Genomic DNA, 20,401 nt, shown 5'->3' with positions numbered 1-20,401 from the left:
AGCTCTTTGTAATGTATCATGACCCTTTAGGTAGCTTGGCTGATGTATGTGATGTAGATAATGCTCTTTTATTTGGTTCTGCTGGAATGCTGTTTAATGACAGTTGCTTAATAACTCAGAAGAGGGGTTTTAGTTAGTAAATATTGTGAGTTTAACTTTTTGCAAAGTGTGACCTTATGATTTGATATTGTATTGTAACCTTTCACCTCAAGATTGAGTGCTTTGGCTATTCTGTAGCTGGCATCCCTACATTGCTACCATTTGTATTCTCCACTCCACATCACTCAAGGTTTGAATTTGAGAGGGCAATCTCATCTCCCGAGTTTATGGGTTTTGGTTTTGTAACTGATTTTTAAGTGAATGTTAAAAAGATAATGGAAATGTGAATGCCGAAATTCTGGATACAGTGGCAAAACCATCACCAGAGAAAGGGAAAAGATTTTTTTTTACTGCTAAAACCAAGGGATCAGCAGGATTAACCATCCAAATTACAGCAGGAGTTTCTTTAGCAAACTCATTCTTGGTTTAGCTGGCAACTGGTCTCTCAATCTTTCAACAGCACAAAAACGATTTCTTTCGTACATCCCCATTATCTCTATGCCCACCAGGTAGTGCATGCTGAGATTATACAGCATAAGAGCCGAAGGTAGTAAGGGTCTTCTAGAAATAGACTGCACATATAGAGCTACTATCGTAGGCCTTCAGACATATCCAACGGCAACAGGAAACCCAAACACACAAGAAGTGCTGAAGTATGAAAGTGAATGTCCACAATCAGTCTCCATCCTTTCACCCGGAAAGGCATTACGACAAGTAAAACAGATAAATGCAGATTCTGTAGCATATGGCTCAAAACGGTTACACATCTTGTTGCTCAGTGTGATGTGCAAATGTCAGAAGGTCTAGCTATATACAGAGAGGCACAACAAGTCAGCACAGCTCATCCACTGGAAACTATGTAAACACTGAATCATCACTGTACCAGAAAAACAATTTATATTCTGCATATTTCATAGTTCAAAGCAGATTCCATAAAAATAAACGTAAGTAACAATAAAAGCAAACCACAAATATAGAGTACAATTTAAAAAAAAAAGTTAAGATATCAGTAATAACATAAAAGGAAAATTAAAAACAGACACCAACATAATAAAATAAAAGTTAACACATCATAGAATAAAAGAAGTTAGAAAGCCACATCATAAAAAACGGGCTTACAACCTTGCGAGAATTGCAGGGAATGAAAATGTTAAGATCACCTGGGACATTTCCATTCCAACTTATAAAAGCTTGATGGTAGAAAATAAGACAGTGGTTAAGGAGAAAAACACAAGAACAGTATTACTAATAGACTGTCAGTACTGTTGGAGCTGCACCCTTACAGTACCAAACAACTATTTTCTCCAATGTATTGGGGGGGGGGGGCGGAAAAGATTCTCCAGTAAAAAAAACCCCATTCAATCAGAGACCAAGAAAATGCGGCAGAGTGATGCAGAAATCGTCCCAATAATACTGGGTGCCACTGGCCTGAGTAAAAAGAATTTCAAAGTACATCTCGATATGTTACTGTACGTAGGCTTCTCGTTGGCACAATGCAAGTATTAAGAAGACTTAGCAGTAAATTTGAGAGACTGAGTTCATACCCAACATACCCTTGCTTACGAGTAAGATTCACTCCTGCCATGGTACACATCTGGAATGACCACGCCATGACACACTGATCATGCCTGCCTGAATCTAATGTACACATAGGAAAGCCATTGGAGGAGTCACCCACAGGTCTATGGTACACATCTGGAATGACCACGCCATGACGCACTGATCATGCCTGCCTGAATCTAATGTACACATAGGAAAGCCATTGGAGGAGTCACCCACAGGTCTATGGTACACATCTGGAATGACCACGCCATGACGCACTGATCATGCCTGCCTGAATCTAATGTACACATAGGAAAGCCATTGGAGGAGTCACCCACAGGTCTATGGTACACATCTGGAATGACCACGCCATGACACACTGATCATGCCTGCCTGAATCTAATGTACACATAGGAAAGCCATTGGAGGAGACACCAACAGGTCTACATATTTGACTATAGCTTCCAGACGGGGAGATGTTAAGGGGCATAGACTGAAGCAAACGTGATCTTGTAACTTCAACAGTCGTCATAAAGACAACCAGGAAGAGGGAACATTTACAAACTTCACGGGTGTTATTTCCCCCCCTTGAAATGAACACAGTTGTGTGTCTTTTGACAAAATAAGATTAAAGTATACGTAAGACACACACACAAAACACACCGAATATTCCATCCCCAAAATAAACTCAGGACCTGGATATGAAGCAGAGAACCAGCTTGGAAAACAAAATTGGGCGGCTAGAAACTCCCTATAAGTAAATACTTTGAAATAAAAAAAAACACTGAAATGTTTGCTGGCAAAACGCTAAGAACAGTGGCCCAGAAAATTCAACTGGCATTAACACCACAAGCAGAGATACATTGAGAAACACACACAACGGCAGCAAGAGGACATTTAGTATTGTTTGTAATGAAAACCTGTAAGGAGCCAACTCAGTTTTTAATGGTGTGGAAGAGCAGTGACCTAGGAGGAGAGATTCTGGGTTACATTTTAAATCCCTTCTCTGACTGACTCTGTGTAACCTGGACAAGCCATGCTGGGCTCTTTTTTGAAACGGTGCTAACAGGACCCTTTATGACCAGGTGATTTCGTATCCAGCTGTGCTCGATACGATCACCACCAATCTGTCTCTTTTGTGGAGTTCCTCATACAATCTGGTTGCCAAAAATGTGCTACATCTACTTGGAAGGCATCTGGTGGCTGCATGTATTTTTCAGAAAAAAAAAAAAAAACACAAAACATACAGCCTCAGGATCCTGTTTTGATGAAAGGCACTATACAACACCAAATGATTAATACCTTTATTATTAAACAGACACCACTTCTCACAGTTTCCCCCTGTGATCTAATGCAAGAATTCCAAGCCAGTCTTGTATCCTCCCTAGGGGCTTCTGACAGACACACAGAATGCTCGCTGCCAGAGCACTGAGCGCTCAGGTGCCAAGGCTGGAAAGCAGGCTAATGATACAAGTCTATTAACATCTTCAATTACAGCATTAGGTTTTAAATCTTCAATACGTTTTCTGCTACAGTTTATGTTATAAATATGTTTCAATCTCTGTCACTTTACAGATGTGCAATAAACAGCTTGGATGTAAAGGCTATCAAAATGGTGGAGGGTCGATATCAAAAGCCATCTGAGATGATACTTAAGGGTCTAAATAGGTAGAGCCTAGAGGAGAGGAGAGGAGAGGCAGGGAATCTGATAATAAACTTTCAAATACCTCAAAAGATATCAATAATGTACAATAAGTAAAGCTTCTGCTCGGTGAGGCTCAGGAGCAGCACCAGGAAAGGTGGTAGAAATATGGAATGCCCTCCAGTCCAGGCAGCAGAGTTGAAGAAAGCAAGTGATGGACACAGACGAACACTGGTTGCGAAGAGGTAAGGGGAAAGCCAAGGATCAACTAGGGTCTATAGCACTACACCAGGCATGAGAGACTAAGCAGACTGGATGGATTTTATGAACTTTATCTGCTATTGCTCTTTCCATGGTTCTTTATATCTTTAATTCTGTTGCACTCAAGCACAAAGGATGGTGTAAACTCTACGTTTGAGCATGACTACTTTCAAAGAGAGAGGCATTTCATTTTCTGAGCTCCAAAGTGACAATTTTCCATTTCAACTTCTACTGATTTTATTCAATTTGCTTCAGCTTACTTAAATGTATAACCTACACACAATATAAAACAATGCTCCAGCATTAAAAAACCATCAAATTACAAAAAACACAATTACTGAATACACATCAAAAGTATGAAATAATCTAAACTATACAAACAGTAAAATCACCACATTTTTACAATAAATCAGATAGTTATATAAACAAATCAACCACCAAGAGTAACAAAGAATCAAAGGCAAGACAAAAAAAAAAAAACTAAATCCAAAATTAATAAAAAGGGACTAAGCAACCATTTTATAGCCAATATTTTTATCTCAAATACCACAAAAATGAGTGTCATTCTTGGTCATAAGGCAACAAATAAGATATTTAAAAAAAATGCCAAAAATGCACAATACTAAAATTAAGCTAACAAATAGCAGCCATGTCTAAAACAAGTGTGGGAAATCACCCATTCAGACTAAGACCCCATTAGTCATAACTGAAAATACTGTTATCCAATAAATAAAAGAACATTATCCCTCATCATGAATTTATGAAAACATCAAAATTAATACTAGCGATAGGAAATCCCCACAATACATTCATCAATATAATGAGAAATTAACTCCCTAAGCAATAATTTATAATCAAAAGTAAACCTTCAGAAGGTAGGAATAGTACAAGTCCCTATTCATTGCTCCTCACACAAATGCCCATTCTAATAGCATAAAAAGGTTTCATTTTGATTTTTTTGTCATGGGTGACCCTTCACTCTACATTACTTTACTTCCGAGTATAATCTGCATGGGAGCAAATTTAAACAGGGCTGGAATTATGCCATCCTGGTCACATAATCGCAGTTTTCCAGGCGGAATGTAAGTTTTCTACTGCTAGCATCTCTTCTTCAGTATTATGCTATGGGTGGGTTGGAAAGCAGAGTTGCTTACTTGTAACAGGTGTTCTCCAAAGACAGCAGGATGTTTGTCAATCCTCACATGTGGGTGACATCTGATGGAGACCGACCTGGAACTTTTGTGTTAACTTGGACCGTGTCTCACTGGGCATACCACTATACCTCGAAGGAGCCTGTTTAGTCTCTTCTTTTTTGCAGAGCCCACCAGCCATGGTTCCTCACTCGCTTATTTCGCCTCTTCTTGGGTCGCAGGATTGGTTGTCACGGGGCCCTGTGGTCTTGTTTTATCTACTTGTAGTTCTTTAGGTAGGTTGTTTGGTCAGTGTGATTTTGCCTTCCTTATTTTCCAGTCGGCCATATCAAGTGGTTTCCAATGATGCCTTCTAGGGAACCACAGTTATGTTTATCACTGATTCCTGTGATAAACGTATCCAGTGCCTAGGGGCATCTCATTACATCTGGGAGGTGTCATTTATGTGCGACCATGCCCTTAATGGAATGATGGTAATGCATTTTGGGCACTGGAAGTCTGATGCCTCGGCACTAGAAGCATCAACATTGAAGGACCATGGAGCTGTACCAGAGGCCGGTGGTTTGCCTACATTGAGAGGGCAACCTTCTCATTCAACGTTGGGCATCTATAGGGACCCGTTGCCGGGTTCTTCACATCCATTGAAGGCATTGGGTTCTGCCTCTTCAATAACAGCATCAAGGACCTCCAATGCCAGTGCCGAGCAAAGGCAAAGAAGCACCAGCATCGGACTCCATTAATGAGCGATGCCAAAAGCAGGGATGGTCCAATGGTAGCAGAGGAAACCCTCCCACCACCACCACCAAAGCAGTCCTATGGAGAGGAGAACTCATCAATGTTCTGGGAATCACACCAGCCTCCAAGAGCTCATGTTTTAGCCATTGATACAGTGCTTGGTTCCCAGGAAGACATGGATACCCTCCTGCTTCCTAGCCGATACTGGCACTGATTATATTTGAGGAGTTGGACAAGGCACTGTAAGGCCTTGGTGATTCGGCATTGAGAATATTGGGAACAGTACGGGCTGAAGTCAAGTTGCTGCACGAGTCCCTCCAGCTGCCTTTTGAGCCCCTATCTCTCCCAGAGTTTAGTCAATTATCCCAGGAAATGAAAAGTATGGCTGATTCATCCTGCTGTCTACAGAGAACCTTGCTTTCTCTGTCAATAGCAGGTATGCAGCAGCCATAATGCTTGGGAAATCCCAAGCTGGAGGTTGCATGGCAGAGTAATTACTTAAAAACAACCCAGTTCTAACAGGTGGAGAGTAGACTTCCGGGTGAAAAGGCTGCATAGAACTTCTTGTCCAAAGTTACTGTCTCTTTTTGGGACATGCTGTCTAGATCATAGTGGGACACGAAGGTGTGAATAGATAACCAAGTAGCAGCTTTGCAGATATCTTCAGTGGTACTGAGGTTGGAAGATGAAAGGAAGAACAGACATTGAAACAAGTCCCTCGGGCCAAAGAGGAGGGATCCAATTGGGTGGGCCCGCAACATGTTTAAAATCTCTCATTTTAAACCATAGGTTGAAGGCTTTCCAGTTGAAATCCGCTGAAATCTTGGCAAAGAATAACACAGTAAAAGACGTCAGATTAAGATCAAAATGGTCCATTCAATCTGTCCAGTAATGTCTTTAGGGTGGTAACTGCTGCTTTGTGCAAGTTACCCCCATTTCCATCCTCTAGCCATTAAGGATCTGGTGTTTATACCATGCCCTTTTGAATTCCATCTTTCTTGTCTTCACCACCTCTTCCAGGAGGGCATTCCATGCATCCACCACCCTCTTTGTGAAGAAATAATTCCTGATGTTGGTTCTGAGTCATCCCCTCATGCACCTGTGGGCCACTGAAGCCCAAGGCCGCACACCACATCAGAAATAGTGACACACTTTCAGGCACTCTGTAAAATAACACAACATTAAAACAAACAAACAAAAAATAACACTCCCACCACCTATGTAGCAAACATAACACAAACCAGCACTCAAACAGATACAACTTGGCCTACAAAAAGATGGCATTGCAAACATTGCAGAGGATGTAAATGAAAAATGGGATAACCTATGTTAACTATAGGGGTAACATTTCTGCATGGGGGTAACGTGCACAGCAAGGCAGTTACTGCCACCTTTAAGAGAAGGCATGAGCATAACCAGCATGGAGCAGCAGTTACTATCATCCTTAACAGAAGGCAAGGGGGTAGCCTGCACACAACAGCAGTCCATATCCTCTAACAGAAAGCATAGGATTAACCTGCACGGAGCGGCAGTTACTACCCTTAACAGTAAGCATGGGGATAATCTTCATGAAGCGGCAGTTACTACCAAAGCAACTTGCGGACAGATTAGATGGATTATTTGGTCTTTATTTGCATCATTTATTATGTTGCTGTGTAGGCAGGAAACAGCCTAGTCTCCAGTTTCCAACAAAAAGGCTACTTTATTATATACAGAGACAGCTTACCTCAGCGACGTTTACAATAAGAAGTCAGATATACTGAGCTTCCTCCTCAGGTTTTGGGTCTCCCTACACCTTTCGCAGGCCTAGGCTTTTATTTCCCTCCCCAGGGACCCGCCCTCTGACCTGGGTTCCCACAAAGAGTTCCAGTGAAGTGACCTAGAACACCCCATCCTACTATTGACATATCATCAGATTTGGAATATTCTTTTTTGTATGATGGATGCAAAGTGTCTGCCTGCAGAAGCGGAGGTGAAAGATTTCTATTGGGTGTTCTTTCCCATCTGTATAGTTTGCAGTTAACGACCTCACTTCTATATGAGGATTGGTTGAATGATGCTATCAAATAACTGTAATAGTAGAGAAATAGTTGTACTTAGCCAGAGGTTTCTTTGCTGCATATAGGGCTCTTACAGCTTTTTCTTGAAGTGTCTTTATAGTCAATTTCAAACTCCCAGATGCACCTAATCTCGGAACAAAGTACGTATAGTCTCGGGTATGTTCAACTTCTTCATTATTTAGGAAGAATCTGAATTTGTGTTTGATCCATACTTTAAATTTTGGTTTGGTAGCTTTGAGCATTGACCTCCTAGAGTTCTCTCTAAATAGATCCTATGTAATGGTTGGGCAACAGAACCCAATTAAATAAAATACCCAAGATTTCACCCTTTCCAATGACCAATTAATAAGGTCTGAAATTTTCATTCTCCATTTCTGCTTTGCTGTCGAGATTAGAATCTCGCTGCTGAGAGCGCGCATGTGTTTGGGAGTTTGTTGGAATGAATACAAGAATATGGCAGCTATTTTTACTTAGCTGCCCACAGCCCCACAGCTTTTTCTCACTCAAGTCTTTGCTTCTTCCTCCTGCTGAGATCTAAGGAGGAATATCTGAAAGCAAATGCTGAAAACCTGCTCCCAGGCACAGCTTCCCGCTTACATTAACTAGCAGACCACCAGCTCACATAAATTATACTGGGCTGGAACAGTATAAGAAAGGAATATTATGGAAATGTTTTAGCTGGACCATAAAGAAGCTAACAGCTGCAAACAGCTCTGGCTGGAAATTTGGGAACATTATTTGGGTATCCGAAGAGCTCAGGAAGGAAACGGCTGCTTCAGCATTGAGTTACAAGCCCTGGAGAGGATCCACATGATGGCTGAATGAATTGCCAAAGGAAGGTGGCCTCAGGTAATAGCTCTCGGCATGTACACAGAAAACAAGCATGAATTTACATTCAAATTATGCATATACACTAACAGATGGTGTTTGTAAAGCCAACTGCCAGTTCAAAAGGAAATACATGAAATCCAACCTTTCCCTGCCTATATATCAATTGTGCAGTCTCCACTACAAAGGTTTATTCCGGTTTCTCAGCCAATGCTGACACCTAGAGAGCCCTAGGAGAAGCGACAGAACACAAAGGCATTCGCCCTTCGTGCAGACACCCTGAGGCAAGTGCAAAACCAGCAGCGGCAAGCGAAAGCCATGGTTGCCATGTTAGCCCCCTGAAAGTTGGGAAATAAAAGTTTAACAAACCAAAACAAAAATACAAAGAAGGGATACCTTTTTGTTGGATTAGTATATTCCGTCCTTTTGATATACCGTCTTTCTACATCAAACCAAAGTGGTTCACAAAAATAAACATACTACAATAAATATAACACATATATACAATCTATAACAGCTACACATTAAAAACTCCCCCCCCCCCAGACAGACATTCACAGGCATATAGTACATTGACTAATTCCATTCTATCCCCCCAACCTTGATAAAAGATATCCTAATATAATGAATAGATAACAGAATCTAAAAGCCATAACACCCTTCTGAAATGAAAGATATTCAAACAGAGATGCCATACATACCAGGCTAGCCAAACCCATTCTGTCCTCTCAATCATGATAAGTATATCACAATGACCTTGCAAATAATCACAGATAAGAAACTCTACTTCATCCTTAGACCACCCAGTGTCACTCCTTATTTCCATAAGCCTGCTTAATACAGCCAGGTTTTAATCAGCTTTCTACATTTACCATAATTGGATTCCAATCTTATCCCACAAAGGGGGCACCTGATGAGAAAATTAGGTTTATCTGATGCTGCAGGGATTTTCAGAAGGAGTCGATTCTTGACTAGCTTTTGAGAGCTGTCAATCCCTTCCTCAGGTTCAAACAGAATAACCCGGTCACAGAAAAAGATGAAATTGCCAGAAAATACAAATGGATCATGACATGCATTCAGAGGACAGTACAGAGAAGGGGACGGGGGTCTGTGTTATTGCAGTGTGGTCATTACCTGCCTTTTGGTTCTAGATTTTTATGGGGCCAATGTACTAAGACCCACGGCAAAACAGGCGCTGGTTATAAGCCCGGGTTTTGATCACTGAGAGATGTAAAAATAAAATTATGCAAATTTATGTGCCGAAATTCGCGTACATACAGAAAACTGTGCGTACCTAAGCACGGTAAGGTTCTATGCGATAAGCATCCGCATCCACACTAAAGATCAGCACCGATAATCCGCGCATAAAAGTGAGTGAGCGAGCGGGTCTCCCTATTAAGTGAAAGTATGACCGTGGAGAGTATTTTTAATATTTCAAATAACTGTGCTGCAGAGAACATGGCAAATATTTTAATGGATGCTAATTCACATTGGCGTAGCAGTGAGATTGGTGCTCGGGCACCAACACAGGCACTCAGCCGGGAATGAATATGGACGCTCTGGCACCCAGAAAGGCGCCTAGCAAATGTTGCCACTTAGGTGCTGAGCTAGGCGATTAACTGGTCACGAAATCTATGCAATCGGGCGCCCAGAAAGGCACCTAGCTAAGCTGGCCACTCAGATGCCAAGATAGGTGCTAAACTAGGTGGTTTTCAGGCCCCCCCCGAGTCTGCACTGACACTTAACTCATTCCCTGACCGTGGTGATAAAAAACCCGCACTAGCATTAGCGCGGCTCCCTGAATTGCCTATGATTAGCTAATCGCCTCCTTTGCATGCCATGTGCATGCATTCGTGCAGGAAAAACTGCAGGTCTGTAAGTGTGTTCGTACGCGGTTTTTTCCCACGCACAAAACCCTTATTGCATCCCCGTATAGGGCTTTGCGTGGGAAACCGCATGTACAGGTGCACACAAACCTGAAGCAGCTTCGGCGCACCTTATTACATCGGCCCCAATGTGAGCTCTCTCTCTAACATTTACGCCAAACGTGCAAAGCTTTGGCAGACTTAATCATATAGCAAGAGGTTGCTGTTCTGCCACATTTGAGAGCTCCTGTCAGCTAGGAAGGCCGTGCTTGCAAATTAAATTATGGAATTTAGCGAAGCGAATAGACACAGCTGAAAGCCTGGCTCAGGGTAAGAATCTGGTTCTGCTCACAGAGAGAAAGAGGGCTCTACGCACCAGTGAGGCTGTGCTCGACTCCCAGCAAGAACCCCTGTACATCAAATTGAGTATTTTCTTTTCAATTAGGTATCAGCCGCATCAGGTGTGCATTCTGGTTTAAATTTACCTTCAAATTTTCCAAGTTGCCAGCTCTTGTGACAATTCATTTAAATGAGCAGCCATTTTCACAAATGAGAGGTTGATGAACATTTCCACTGGTAATCAGACAGCAATATTTGATTGAAGATATGCTCGAATGTGTTAAAGTTTTGTCATTTTTACAAAACCAATCACCGTAAGGGCAGTGTGTGAGGTGAGGGGATCAGGAGGAAGAGAGCCAGCTGATCCAGTCTGATCACATACCAGGAGCAGCAAGTAAGTCTGCAGCCAGCGGTGCTGCACGCTGGGACAGCAAGAGGGGTGGGAGAATAAAATCAGGCTGCAGAACACAGAACATCTCACCAGCACCTCAAAATCCGTTTTATTTCATGGGGTAACTACCTGTCCAGCATGGATTCTTTATAGTCAGGAATCACAGTGGTGAGACTGGGCACTGTCGCTCAATTTCAGGAACTACCAGCACCATCCTTACCTCCTCGGAGCTGGCAGAATTATTTCTTCTATGCACGGGACAGCCCAGCACGGGACAGGAAGGAGATCACACTATCCTTTGCACAGTCATTACACATGGAAATTGTCTCATGGCTTACGCAGTGCTAAATGCACAAATACAGCTTCAGCTGGAAATCTGATTACGTGCATGCAGTCCAGTAGTTACTGTACGTGACGCGTGCATATGGCAGTGGGGCTCCAACTGGCAGCACAAATGTGCAATGCTGGTAGACTCTGTTAAACACAATATTGCATCCTGGGCATCATGCCCAGGGTTCTGTGCCCTAAAGCATCTGCCCAGCAGTCCGTCGGATTTCAAAGCTTGTGGAGCTTTCAGACATGCACAGTAAACATTAGAAAGGCGGGCATCAATTCAAAATATAGGCATGGACAAAACAAGAGCAGTGGCACAATTTCAAACCAGACTACCAATCTCAATTTCTTTAATTTTAGTTAATGCAACGTGAGGAAGTGTTCCATGCGTTCAGCAGCAGCCTGGAGAGCTCCAAAGGAAAACGGTCATAAGTGGGAAAAGAAAAGAGAATAGGGGTTGCTGTTGTGTGTGTGTGGGGGAACAGGAAGCAGAGAGCTGTTGGGAAATGTAGTTTAGGGAAGCTTGGCTGAGAACTCATTTGGCAGGAAAGCAGTGACCACAGAAGAAAATGGTAAGAATTGGGGAATGCAGCTAAGATTTAGAAACAACACGTCCCTTAAAGGCAGAGGAAACTGCCAGGAAAGAAGAAGAGGACTAACTGAAAACCAGATGTCTGGAGCCTTCAGTTAAGAATTAGGAATCTGTTGGGAGGAGATTCTGTGCGATCATGCGGGGTTGGGCTGACTGGGTTGTCCCGATGCCTTGGAACAAGAACTGGAAGCTATAAATTCTGAAGCCCTGCCAGTGCGTGCGACCTGGATTGGCCACTGTTAGAAGATGGACACTGGGCTGGATGGACCCTCAGTCTGACCCAGTATGGCAATTCTTATAGAATAAAGATGCTCCTTGCTGCAAACAGCTAGCTCTGAGCAGTGTTGTCTGGGGACCTGACCTACGTCGAGTAGCACTTAAAAAACAATCAGTAATAGTAATAAGGGTACTTGCCAGGTTTGGCCACTGTTGGACACAGGATGCAGGGCTTGATGGACCCTTGGTCTGACCCAGTATGGCATGTTCTTATGTAGGGGGAGTGGGCAGCGTTGGAAGTTTTCGCCACATTTGAAACTGCAGAGCAGCTACTGCCTGAAGCCTATGAATCACGTACACCAAAGCAGCACCATTTTGAGACTTTCTGTGGCAGTGAGGCGACACTGTCAGCAGGTCTGGGCCAATCATGAGGTTCTACACTTAGGCTTGGATGAAGCAGCCATAAAGCATTAAAAAGGCCTTTCAGCAGTCAGGCTCAATCAAGTCTCCAGCCTCGCTCATGCAAGTCCCAAGGAAGCAGGAAAGAAAACCTTTTTTTTTAAAGAGTTAATCTACGAAACTCTGCCTTTCCCCTTCCATTCTGCCCAATTACCAAACTTTCTGTTCTGCTAGCAAGGGTGCTAGGGTTTAGGCAGGAACAGGAGTCCAGTTCTAACAAATACATTGTGATATCTTCAACTAATGTCCAGAATACTTACCTTGTATCCTCCTATCCCTTTATCATGCCATACAAGCTAGTGTACAAGCATTTTGTATTTACTTGTTCCCAGTATTTATAACAGGAGTAGGGACCAGGGTGCTTAGTGGTGAAGGTTCGTTGCCTGCTGAAGAGACCCAGGAGGCCCTTCTCCCTGGCTATCAGCTGAAAGGTTGCTCCAAAGTAAGGCTGAAAAGACAGAGACCCTCAAGGGAAGAGGAGGTCTGCAGAGAACATTGAGACATCAAGCGGAGACAGAAACTGAGGAAAGGAGAAAGCTTTAACATTATGCAATACTTTATTGGAAGCCACTACATGACAGCGAGGAGGCAGACAGGAGAGAATCTGAGGTGCAGCATTGTAAAAAGGCTGGAAAGAGGAGTCAGGGAGATCAACAATGAGGTCACTAGAGAAACCAAGAGAAGAGAACATAAAAACAGCCTTCCGCAGCAGTGGAGAACAAGTTATCTATGCTGGGGAGCTGGAAGCATAAGCAAAGAAGGGCACTATGAGTCTGGAGATAACGTACAAGGTCAAGTTACTCCAAGAGTTGAGTAACCATCACCACATATCGGGAGGGGCATGCAAGGGACCTTAAATAAATTCTCTTTCTGCTACTATGGCTGTAGCTCTGCCATACCTAGATGTTGCTCCAGTATTTTGTTTTGTCCCAGATTAAATGCTTCAGGAAAATACTAAAACAAATACTGTGCTTAAAAGGAGCCTTCTCTAGTACTGATTTCCAGGGGAGCCCATGAACAGGAATTTGCAGGTACCAGGTCTGTTTTTACCAAATGCTGCATTTGTTTGACAGCACAGAGGTCTCCCTATTACCTAACTCCAAACTGGGTTCCCATTTCCTCCCAGAATAGACTGCTTCATTTCCCACAGCAATGGAAAGTGGATAAGGTCAATCTGGAATGTCATGATGAGCAGGCAGAGGATGCAGAAATACACATGGCATCCAGCTCTCCCTTCTGTAGGCCCAATCATATGGAATTCTTTGCCAGCAGATCAGTCTAGAACTGACTATGTTCCGTTCCAGAAGAAGCTCAAGAGCTTACAGGTTTTGGAAACTCCCTCTTAGTCAGTTCACTAGCTTTCTATGCTGCAGGTTGTTGCTGTCTTATCAGGTGTAAATCAAATTGCCTGGACTGTTACAATGGTCACGTCAACTTTGTGTGTCATTAATATTGGGGCTGATGTAAACCCCCACCCCCCAAATAATAAAAAAAAAAACCCCCATACTAAAAGTGGAGTTAAATTTTAATGCAGGTTTTACTTAATGCATGCGTTAAAAACAGGGATAACTATGGGATAAGCTAATGGATGCAAAGAGAACAGAATAAGAAAAAAAGCATGTTAAATGTGAATTAACCTGATATCACACATGCAAAAAAGTGTTTTTGAACAGGAGTAATGACCTAAGTACTTGAAGTTGAAAGGAATGGAACAAAAATGACTTTGCATGCAAGATTAGCACTGGGCATAATCTCCTATGCAAGGCCATTTGGGCAAGGTGGGCCAAGTGAAATCAAATAGTAAGCTCTCTAGGAAGGGCACCAACACTGCACCCCTGATCCAGAGAGCTTACCCTTTGATTTAACTTGGCATCAAACAGTACGGCTTGATTATTTCAGCCAAGAGGAAGGGAAGACACACGAAGATCAAGGTCCTGGATTTCAAAAACACGGACTTTGGTAAAAATGGCAACGTAGCTCAAGGAGGAGCCAGAAGGCTGGGAGAACATGGGTGATGTGAAACAAGAGTGGGCCGAATTGAAAGAAGCTAAAACAAAGCTTTATGTAAAAAAAAAATAAATAAAAAGGAAACCGATGTGGCTCTACAAGGAGGTGGCTGAGAAAATAAAGGCAAAAAGATCAAAGAAACTCAAAGAGAGGAAGCCAGGGAAGGATCTCACAGGAAGACAGAAATCAGGATTGCAAAAGCCTGAGTGGAAGAAAAGTGAGGTGATAAAACATTTTTCAGATGTATCAGAGGTAGCACTGTAAGTCTGAAAGGAGACAAGGAGCAAGGTGTGCAGAGAGATATTAAACAAATACCTCAGTATTCACTAAGGAAGACACTGGAGGAGGACTGTTGGGGTAGATACAGCCCCATTTACAGAACGTGTGTTTGGGTGGAACCAGGAAAACTGAAAGTAGCCAAGGCCATGGGACTGGATAGATGTGCTACAGGTCCCCTGAAAGACCTGTTCAAGAGATCCCTGGAAACGCGAGGTTGTAGGAGAGCAGTAGTGGTCCCGCTTCACAAGAAGGGGAGCAGGAAGGAGGCTGGAAACCACAGGCCGGTTAGCCTCACCCTCAGAGGTAGGAAAATTAATGGAGACTGCTGAAGGAAAGGACAGTGAACTATTTAAAATCTGGTGGGTTGTTGGACCCCAGGCAGCATGGATTCACCAGAGGAAGGTCCTGCTAGACAAATCTGATTGATTGACCTTTTTGATTGGGCAACAAGAGAATTGAATCAAGGAAGAGTGCTCAATATGGTATACTTGGATTTCATCAGCAGGGCTTTTGATAAGGTCCCACATAAGAGGCTCATGAATAAAATGAGAAGTCTGGGAGTGGGTCCTAAGGTGGTGGAATGGATTGCAAATCGGCTGACAGTGGTAAATGGAACTGATTCTGAAGAAAGAAGAGTGATAAGCGGAGTTCCTCAAGGATTGCCTCTGAGACTGGTTCTGTTCAACAGTTTTGTGAACAATATTGCGAAGGGATTAGAAGGTAAAATTTGTCTTTTTGAGGGTGACACTAATATCTGCAACAGAAAGGATACACCTGAAGGGGCAGAGAGAATGAGAAGAGGCCTAGGAAAGCTTGAGAAATGGTCAAAGGTTTGGTAGCTGGGATTCAATGCCAAGAAGTGCAGAGTCCTGGCATTTGGGGTGCAGCAATCCAAAGGAGTTGTATGTGATAGGGGGTGAAAGACTTGATTTGCATGAACTGGGAAAGACTCCTCAGGGTTATAGTGTCTGATGATCTGAAGGTAGCGAAGCAATGTGACAAGGCACTGGCTTCGAAAGAGGCATAACCAGCAGGAATACCAACTATAGAGATCGTTGGGGAGGCCTCACCTGGAATAATCTGTTGAGCTCTAGAGGCCTCATTTCAAAAAGGATACGGACAGAATGGAAGCAGTCCAGAGAAAGGCAACCAAAATGGTGTGGGGTCTGTATGGAAAGTCATAAGAGATGAAATGACCTTAATATGTTTGTCTGGGAGGAGAGAAACCAGGGGAGATATGATACAGACTTTCAAATACCTGAAAGGAATTAATGATGCACAAAAACCAAATCTAGGACAGGAAGCTGTAAAACTAGCAGTCACGCTATGAAACTCCATGGGGGAAGACTCAGGAACAATGTCTGGAAATATTTCTTCATGGAAAGGGCGGTGGATGCATGGAGTGGACCCCCGGAAGAGGTGGTGAAGAGACAAACACGGAGGATCCCTGCTGGCTGGAGAACGGACATGAAGAAATGGGGTAACTTTTCTATTACACCTAAAGTTTCCATTTCTGCTTGAAGGCAACCTGCACAGAGCAGCAGTTACTTCTACCCTAAACACCTTGCTAGGCAGGCTGGCTGGACCATTTTGGGGTTTATCTGCCATCATTTACTATGTTGCTGTAAGTATTTTAAATAAATTGTTCCAGCTGCCCAAGAAAACTAGTACCCAGTAAATACAGTGCCCTGTTTCAAAAGGTTTCATGCAGCATCTGATGCAAACTTTAGAAAGTAGCATCTATGCATTCCCCGCGTGCCCCCAGAAGTGTCTCAACAGAAGACATCCTGATACATCCTAAGTGCACTTGCCACGTAATGTGCAGGCACAGAGTTTCAATAACATTAACAAGTAAAAAACTACTCTGGTTTGCATGTACATGTCTTATAAAACCAAAAAGAATACTGAACTCTTATAGCACTCTATATAGGGCGGGGACAGCGGCTCAACTAAATGTCAAACACAAACGCTAATGTCCCAGAGGTTTAAGGAAGTGTGTAAATGTGAATTCACAACATCGTATTAAATACTTTTGATGAAAGACCTCATACAAGGCATACATTGATCAATGCTAATTAGCACCAACATGAATGAAAAAAAAGTTGATCGGTATATCACAGACCCATGATTATACTGTTGGTATACTTTGGTGCTAATTAGCATTGATCAATGTATGCCTTGTATGAGGTCTTTCATCAAAAGTATTTAATACGATGTTGTGAATTCACATTTACACACTTCCTTAAACCTCTGGGACATTAGCGTGTGTTTGACATTTATAAAACCAGAAAACAGGTACACAAACCCAGAAAGGCAGCAGCCAATCAAGTATTTATTTTTCTCTTGTCAAGATGCTCTGTACCTCACAAGCAAGAGTGAAGATCTATGGACAAAAGACCATCTTCGGTGCTAAAATCAGAAGGATGTATGAATATTTACATTCCCCCTACATTCAAGCACTGGATTAATGGTTACCAGTGTAATGAAAGGACCTCTTGTGTGTTGCCTCTCTCAACCACACGGTATGGCTTTGGTGGTCTATCACTACAAGTGTGCGAGATGACAAATTTAAACAAGTATAACATGTTTTTTATGGACATCACTTGAAATCTAGCGGTGTTAGCTCTCAAACCACCTGTGAACGGAAGACTGCCAGGCATGGCTAGCAGCTCTGTACGGTTTATATAGGTTTGCTAAATATAGCTGTGACCTCGCACCAATCAGATGATATTTGTATGAACAGATCCTCACCACTACCTGCTAAAGGCAGGAAACTGAAGTGAGTCACAAAGCAGTGACAGTACAAGGTAAATAGTTAACCTAGCCTCAGTTTCACATTTGCCAAACTGATTGAAGGTATCATAAAACAGACAGCTAAAGTATGGGTTACAGCAGAGGCAAACATCTCCACTTTCGAATCATAAAAATGCTACAGTAAAACAGTAAATTCAGCATTCATATTTTCAATAACTTTCAAGCTATAAATGTGATGGTAAGTTCAAAATACTTTTTCCTCTGAGTAACTAGTGGGATTTTACCATATGACTCACCTGCAGATCTTCCACGGACTCACTAATAAACAGAGCCTGACCCTTATTCTGGGAACCTCTGCTTTATAGGATTATTGACGCACCCAGCAGAATTCAAGCCCACCTGCACTCTTTAGGTATTACATATGTATTCCTGCTCTCCCTACCCCAAACAGCATACATATTTAAGGCCAGAGGTACACTGCATATTTTTCATAGACAGACAATGTAGTAAAAGATGCATCAGACCCTTTAAAGTGGCACTTTTAATCTGGACAACATAAAATATTAGGTAGGATGAAAGCCTCTCCCTGCAGGAGGGGGTCACCTGTAAGGAAAACCTTTTCTTCTAATTTCGGCCCAGCTGTTTCCTCTTTTTCTTTTGGGTGTCCAGCCCTGTTAGAATGAGTCTTTGGTGGGCTATGGCACTATGAGGCTTCATGCATGACTACCCAAGCTCTTCTTCCCTATTTATATCCCCTCCCACTAGCTTTAATCCAGCCATTCCCACAACCATTCTCTGGCTGCGAGTCATGCACCAGGGCTCCCTCTGGAACCCTGCAACTGCAGTGCCAATACCTGATCACTAGGTGTCACTGCTGAGTGACAGCTGGAACTCTCCACGCTGCCCACTGCCTCTGCAGCAACCCCAGCCCTGGCTGGCCAGGGGAACAGATACCCAGACCAGGAATCAAACCCAGGTAACATGACTGGCCCAGAAGGAACCCTTTTACTGCCAAGCTATTTCCTCTAAAATCTGGGATTTGGGGGGGGGGGGGGGGGGGAGAAGAGTAAAGGGTCCTTGGTTGTTCGTCTCTCACTTGAAAAGCTACACTGCCACTGAAAGGGGAAAAGTGCATTACAAAACCTTGTTTTGGTACTCAGGAATTACTGGAGAGTTGCACAACACATTGTGTTTCCTTAGTCACCGACAGTGCCCTCTGCATTATTTACCAGAAACAAACTGCAGATGTCAGTGCTTGAAAAGAAAACCATCCAAGCTGGTCATTCACATTAGCAGTCAGGCTCACCTTTCAGCAGTAAACATAGTCTTAAATATATGAAACGGTGTGAACCCCTTACAAGCATCAAGAAAGACAAACTGTCCTTGAAATAGTGATCAGAGAGGAAGGCTGAACGTTCTTGCAACCTAATCAAACAGGCCAGAGCAGATGAGGGGAGGCTACAAGATGAGATCATAAGAGGAGGGAAAGGAGAGAGAGGACCAAGGTGGGTACATGGGGGGAAGGGGGGGGAAGGGGAGGTCCCAGCAGCAGGAAGACATTGGGGAACCCCTACTTGGGCTCACTAGTATCACACCCATATCCCTAGTGCCTACGGGTGCAAATGCTTTAAACTTGGCCCTGTGACTAGGGTATGCATAAAGGAAGTTTGCTTAGCTGTAAACAAGATTCTCCATAGATAGCAGGATAAATAAGGCACAACACATGGATGACATCACCTGATGGCAGCGACACAACCCAGTTCTCAGAGCTCAGTAAAGACTTTACTGAGCATGTGTGAGAGTTCCCGCACATGTGCTGCCTTGTGGGCCAATCTGTTTCAGAGATTAAGCTTCAGTGAGGAGCTGACTCTGGGGAGGTGGGTGGGAATTTATGGCCACTGACTACAGAGAACCTGTTTACAGCTAAGCAAACTTTCTTTGGCCATCAGCAAGCAGGCATGAATTAGTCATAAATATGTAGGGAGTCCCTTAGCTGAGTGTTGCAGCAGAGCTGTTACTGAAAACAACCTGGCCCTATGCAAGTGGAGAGTGAGTTACTGGATGCTTGTCTAAAATTACTCTCTCCTCAGGGCATATTGTCCAGACAGTAGTAGGACATGAAGAGATTACTAAGTAGTAGCTGGCCCTCAGATAAGCCACTAAAGTCCCCATGGCTCTGCCTTGATGAGCCCTGACAATCTAATCCGCAAGCCAGCCAAGTACATAACAGTGCCACGATACAGGCCTCGAGCCGGTTAGGTAGAGCTGATTTGGCAACTGCCTTTCCCAATTTATTAGGATCAAAGAACTTTAACGGTTGTGACATTTGATAGTAGAATGAGTCCTCTTCAGAAAATACTCAAGGGCCAAGGTGTAAAGAGCCTGTTCTCTTTTGTGTGCATACGGTCTTGGAAAGAATGCTGGTAGCATGACAACTTTGATTAGCAGGGAAAGAATTTGAGGTGAGTTTGCAGAACTACTCTACTATGATAAAGCTGAAGGTACGGCGAATACAAAACCAAAGCCTGGAGCTCGCTTACACACTGTGTCAAAGTGATGACCACGAGAAACACCAATTTGTAGGCGAGAAACATTAAGTCCACAGAGTCAAGAGGCTTGAAAGGAGGTTTAATGAATTGAGATAGGACTACTCTGAGGTCCCAAGGCACTGGAGGTTTACTATCGGAAGCTTGGAATGCCACAAATGTTTTATGAATTTTGATACTATATATGTTAGAGATCAGAGCTCCTTCCATCTGCCAATGATATGAAGCAATGGTATTGAGATGAACTTTGACTGAAGAGGTGACAAGGTCTGCGGATGGGAGGAAGAACAGATACTGAAGTG

The 20,401-nt window shown here is 43.0% G+C and overlaps 1 protein-coding gene across 4 annotated transcripts in view; it reads right to left on the bottom strand.

Moving 5' to 3' along the window:
• The window catches only part of RNF216 (ring finger protein 216), a 118,225-nt gene that overhangs the window by 14,922 nt on the left and 82,902 nt on the right, over positions 1-20,401 (bottom strand). The window lies entirely within an intron of this gene.

The sequence above is a fragment of the Rhinatrema bivittatum genome, chromosome 14, assembly GCF_901001135.1.
Source record: "Rhinatrema bivittatum chromosome 14, aRhiBiv1.1, whole genome shotgun sequence".
In the NCBI taxonomy this organism is placed as follows: domain Eukaryota; kingdom Metazoa; phylum Chordata; class Amphibia; order Gymnophiona; family Rhinatrematidae; genus Rhinatrema; species Rhinatrema bivittatum.
This window is presented reverse-complemented; position numbering and strand designations above follow the sequence as displayed.